Raw genomic sequence first — 6,160 nt, forward strand, 5'->3', positions numbered from 1 at the left:
GGGGTTGACAAACAAAGCACATGTGTACACAAACTGTACATTCATATATAATATTTAATATATATATGAATATATATTTGCAGTATACCTGATGAAGGTCAGTGATGGAAACTGCAGTAAAATGCGAACAAACTCTTACAGTTTTACCCACGTGAGCTGGGAAATCTTTAAAAAAATCCTAATGTCGGAATCCGAAGGAAGTTTATGCTGCGACTGTGTACTTCCATAACCAGGCACTGCTCGGTATTTTGTGATCTTTAATGACATGTTTATTGCTTGCTCGCTCTATCTGGTTCCATACCACATTACTTCAGTAATGTCATGCGCAAACCAGTGGGCGGGGCTTGAGAAGTACATTTACATCTGTGCATTTGGCAGACGCTTTTATCCAAAGCGACTTACATTGCATTAACCTACACATTTATACTTAGGCTTGTGCAATCCCCTGGGTTCAAACCCACAACCTTGCTCTTACCACTGAGCTACAGGAAAGTCGTTGATATTCTTCTGTGTTCAACCAACAGTATCAATGATGTCATAGATAGGTGCACTTTATGTAATTTCAGTAACAAGGGCGTTTTAAGGTTTTGACACTTACAGGATGTTCGCTTGAATCCAATTGCGTCCTATGTAACAAAAGCTTGTCTTAATTCACAACACCTTCAAATACATTTTTACAGTTGCAAGATAGATGTGCGGGTTTGTTCTGCTGTTCCTAAATTTACAATATAAAACAGCTTAAGAGAGGTATTTTTCTGCTGTTACACCTTATGACACATTTATTATATGTTTGTTTTTTCTTTCAATAATATTTCATTGCGAATTTAACACAATGGGGTATTTTTTTTTCATGTTCAGTGGTCGAAAATGTTTAGGGGATATGTTTAGGGGCATCATGAGTATAAATTTGCAGTAGATAATTAATTCCGTTTTTCATATTAAATTCTCTGTGGGAGTTATTGCCCTCTGGGATTGATGAGATTCAAATGAAGCAGGTATTGAAGTGGAACTATATGTGACTCAAGTATTAAATCAGGCATTTATCTGATTACTGTGCTGTTAACAATAGCTTATTATTATTAATAAGAAAACAGATTACAAACTGATCAATGTTTGTTTGTTAACAAGGAAGCAATGATTGTAAACAGTGAAAAAGTTTGTAAAGATTGCTGTCATCTATGATTATATTGCAGCTGCTTATGCAGGTGTTTGTTGTTGTAACACTTTGTAACAAAATGTTTGTGCTCATTTACTCCAATTTCCATTCCACTCCAAATTGTTCAAACCTTTTATTTTTTCATCTCTCTTTACCTTGTTTTCCCTCGTATCGCTTTCTCTTTAGTCCCCTGAAATACATCGCATTTACATTCTGGAGGCCTGGGGTGTGACCCAGTTTTCTAGGTCGTGCAGCATCTCGATACTGATTCTCAAGTGGTGTCTAGAATACTATGTCACTTGTTGTTGTCGACATTACAGCCTGAACGCTTTCATATGAGTGTGTCATATAAGCACATTGCCCATCCATTTATTCAATCCCAGAGGGGCCTATTTTAGATTTAATGAAGCAGACTTTAACATGGTGTTGTGGGTCTGCATTGATCTTTAATGTTCGCAGCTAAAGGGCATCGGTGGCAGTATTGTAATGTATTATCAAACCATTACTTATGTTAATAAGCATATGTCCAATTTATTGGAAACATGTAACTTTCATCTTATGATTCATTCTCCTATAATGAGTCTATATTTAGTTTCTTATTTATTTGTTTGCTTGATATTTATTATATTTAATCAAACGTAGTTAAACATTTGAAACATAATTCATTTTATCATGCACATGGTTTGGAGGAAGTCAATTCAAATACCTGGTTCAAGGGCAAAAGCCCAGCACAATTTCTTCTGTGCTGAATCCAGGCGGATTCATTTAAATGATGTTGAAGTAGTAGAAGTAAATAAACAGACGGATGTTGAAGATGTTCATGAGTGGAATATTTACAAGGAGGGAGGCCTTTTTGCTTCGATAGCAAGTGAAGAGAAGTTCTCATGGGGTTTGTTTGTTCTAATTTGCAAAGACTTTATACTACCAAATTTCTAAACCAATTTGTATTGCCACCAAGTGAACCACCGCAGTGCACACAAACCAAACCGGGTTAGATCAAGATGTAAGATTAATATGAAGCTTGCAGATACTTGAAACATGATCAGTTCTTTGTTTTTTTGACAAGCATTCCAAACAATGTCCCATCTAGTGATTTGCATTCATAGAGCAATTTGTCTGCATATGAAATTTTCCATTGACACCAGGGCCCATTCAATTTCCTCACAGGGATTATATGCTAACCCTGTTTAATCAAAGTATTGGTAAAGACAGAGCATGCATGTGTGTCTCTGTGATGTCACCATATTTATCTATTTTTTCACAAGCCTTCAATCTGCTCCAACATAGCAATTGTGGATATGTTCTGTCACTTTTTTGTTGAATTTGATTTAAAGTTTATTGGGTGTAGTGGTTCTTAATACCAAAACTTATAATACAAAGGTGGTATTTGTAAACCTGGGAATAGCCATTCATGATTTAGTGAGATGCTAATGTCTATAGGAGAATGCCAAATGGACTGTTGTACCTTAAAGTGATAGTTCACCTAAAAATGAAAATTCTGTCCTCATTTACTCACCCTCTTGTCATTTATGACGTCTTTCCTTCTGCAGAACCCCAAAAATATATATATTTTGAAGAAAGTTGGTAACCAACACCACTGGACCCCATTCACTTCTATGTACGAAGACAAAACCAGTGTAAGTAAATGGGGCCCAGGTAACAACATTTTTCTAAATATCTTCTTTTGTATTCTGCGGAAATAAGAAAGTCATACAGGTTTGAAATGACAAGAGGGTGAGTAAATGATAACAAAATGTTCTTAATTTTTGGGTGAACTATCACTTTAAGTGTACTGCACCTGCTTTGGATCACCTAAATGATCAAAAACCAACTAAATCATTCATGTCACGCAGAGAAAAACCCTTATGTTTATTCTCCTAAATTGTATTTATTCAGGTTAATTACGTTTTGTGTTTTCCTTGGTCTTTCGAGACATTAAAGTCAATAAGTGAGAGGCAACTTAAGTAGCCTAATGCAGCAAATAAGCACTTATAATATAATACTAAATTGGGTTGTCTTTTCTAAATGTATTTTAGAGGAAGACATTGGCTCTTTGTTTTAAACAGGCTCAAAGCACTTAATGAAAAAGGAACCATTTCACACATGTTGATGGATATGACAGTCATGAGATTTGCTTTTTTTGGCTGCTGTCTGTTTAGTATATTGAAAATACCCACAATGCTGATCAAAGCATGTTGTTGGTATGTTGGCTAGCATTCATACCAGACTATTAACTGGTAAACCCAGCAAGCTTCCCTCTGAGAGTTTGAGTTTAAATCAGTTTGGACCATTGTAAAGTTATAGGATGCAGAAAGAAAAAATATCTTCACTTCCGTGAAAGTCTTATTTCTTTTTCTTCTGTTGCCCATTCGAATCTCTGGAGGGCTCCTAAACACTGTCATTTGTTCTCTTTTGCAGTGGGTTTGTGTCACTTTTATTAAGAGATTGTAACAAGAGTCACTTACAAAAGATAAAAGGAGCTCTATAGCAAGCGTTGTTTTTATCAAATATTCCATCATTTTGCTGGTTGTGGTATCAGCATGCAAAAGGAATGGACAATTTTAACTTGGATATAAGGAGATGCTGTATGTGTTTGTTTTACCTTTTTAAGTCACATTACTTACCATTGATCACTAGCCACATTTCATTTAGTGCTCATCTGAGTGAGACCTGACCATTGCAGTACTTTAACTCTAACCTCATATACTTGCAGACTTTTTGAAAGTTTCAGACAGAAACACACAAACTGATCAAATCTGCCGACTGGCACAGACTTTCCAGACTGAAAATCTGGGCAAAATCTGAGCAGAAATCTTGTAGTGTATTTTAGCCTTAAGATAACAGCATCTTTAAGTTTTATTGTATTTGTAATTTCTTCAATAATGTCTTGTTGTCTTTCTATTCATAAAATATTCAATTTAATAAGCCAATTTCTGTACAAAGATCGTGTGTTTACCTGGTACGGTATGGGGACAAAATGTACCCACAAAGATGGCAATATCCAAAATTTGGTCCCCATGAGGAAACAAGCTTATAAATCATATAGAATTATCTTTTTTGAAAATCTAAAAGAGCAGAAAAATAAGTGTGATTGTTAGGTTTAGGGGTAGGATGAGGGAGTATTTTACAGTTTCTACAGTATAAAAACCATTGCGTATGGAATATCCCCATAAAACATGGAAACCCAACACGTGTGTGTGTGTGCGTAAAAAGGGAAAGAATGGAATATATTTTTCACAAATATTTGTGAAATATTTCTCCCACACTTGCTGGGAGAAGTCAAGTCATCTTTATTTCACAGGGCCTTGAGCATCTAAATGTAACCTATCAATCAAAATCATTTAGTGTTTATTGTCTGTGTGATGGCAGTGGAATAGAATTGCAAGAAGCAGCAACTGTAACTTTCAATTACAGAGCTCCATTTAGTCAGTTTATATGTTTAAATTACCTCATTAAATATGCAGAATAAACTTTTTCATTGACAAATTCCCTAATCATTTTCCCACTGTTAGGTTATTCTGTCTCTCTCTTCTTCCAGTTCAGCTTTATGATGTGATGTATAGCCACTGTTTGTAAAGTTTTATTTCATTACATCATTGAGAACTTGCCTCATTCTGTAGACAATAATCATTTTAAAATCTCAAAACAGTATGTCCTCGATGCCATCTCAAGGTCATTTGTGGAGCTGCTGTCATATTGTTTTTCAATACAGCTTCACCTGCTAATAAAAAGCTGTTAGAACTGAAAACACAGTAATGATTGAATTCATATATTGCTTTCAGTTTCTCAGAGGTTCAAAGATATTCGTATAAACCTCAGATTGAAGAACTGAAGTTATTATCATTGATGTTCATCCAAACTTCTATAATATGTTTTTTATCCCAAACTATTAGACTTAGAATATTTACCCTTTGAGACTCTGTTAATGATCCTATTTTTAATTAGTAAGAATACAACACAATTGGAAATGCATGAACGTTGGCCCTTTGGGCTACGCAAACCATCCTGTTTAGTATAAAAGGGGAATTATTATGTAAATGTTCTACATTCAAATGAAAGAAAATTTTAAATAGAATTGTGACTTAAAATGTATAATAAATGTCTTATAAGCGGTACCTCAGCCTATGCAGACTATGTGACAGCTTCTTTCCACAAGCTGTCAGATTCTTGAAGTCTTGAATAACATCTATCACAAGCACTCCACTTTACCCCATAACACATTAATAACCCATCTCATATAATATATTAATTGAACCTACCACAACTGCCAGCCACGCTCTGTTATTCTGCTACCTCACGTACGTAAAAACACATTATATTGCTACTATGTGTTACATGTATAGAGAATTGCTAACTTTGTCACTTGTTTTACGTACAGAACATGTCTTATTGTAACAGATATGTTTATTGTATTTATTGTCCTGTAACTGTAAGAACTGCATTATTGGCTGGAATTGCACACAAGCTTTTCACCTACTAGAGTGACAATAAAAGAGATTTGATTTTGATTATAATATGTCTCAGAAATCAGTTATGCAATTATGAGATAAAATAATAAAATACTCTTTGTGTGTCAGGTGTCAGGTGTGTCATCTGGATGGTCCAAACTCAACAGGTATAGGTTACAACAACAAATTCTATGACAAACTAAAAAACGGACCTTATAGTGGTCAATTCATCATAGGGACACATTTGCAACTGAACTACCCGAAGTAGACTAATGCAGGTAACTGGCATTTCTGTGAATTGTCTTTCAATCAGCATGTATTTTTCATTGCAGAGATGGTATGTTATTTCTGAATTATTATGAGAGGCTTTACCTCTTTATCATATGTCCACACAGTATTTTATTGAAACAATCTTGACGCGGGTTATAAAAGTCAGTAAATTAACCAAAGAACTGTCTGCCATGTGGATGCATTGTTCGTGCCTTTATCTATTTTTAACTCCACCCTACACCCCTCTCACCGACACACCTGCTAGATCTCTGAAGGAGGCAAAACA

The sequence above is a fragment of the Triplophysa dalaica genome, chromosome 19, assembly GCF_015846415.1.
Source record: "Triplophysa dalaica isolate WHDGS20190420 chromosome 19, ASM1584641v1, whole genome shotgun sequence".
In the NCBI taxonomy this organism is placed as follows: Eukaryota; Metazoa; Chordata; class Actinopteri; order Cypriniformes; family Nemacheilidae; genus Triplophysa; species Triplophysa dalaica.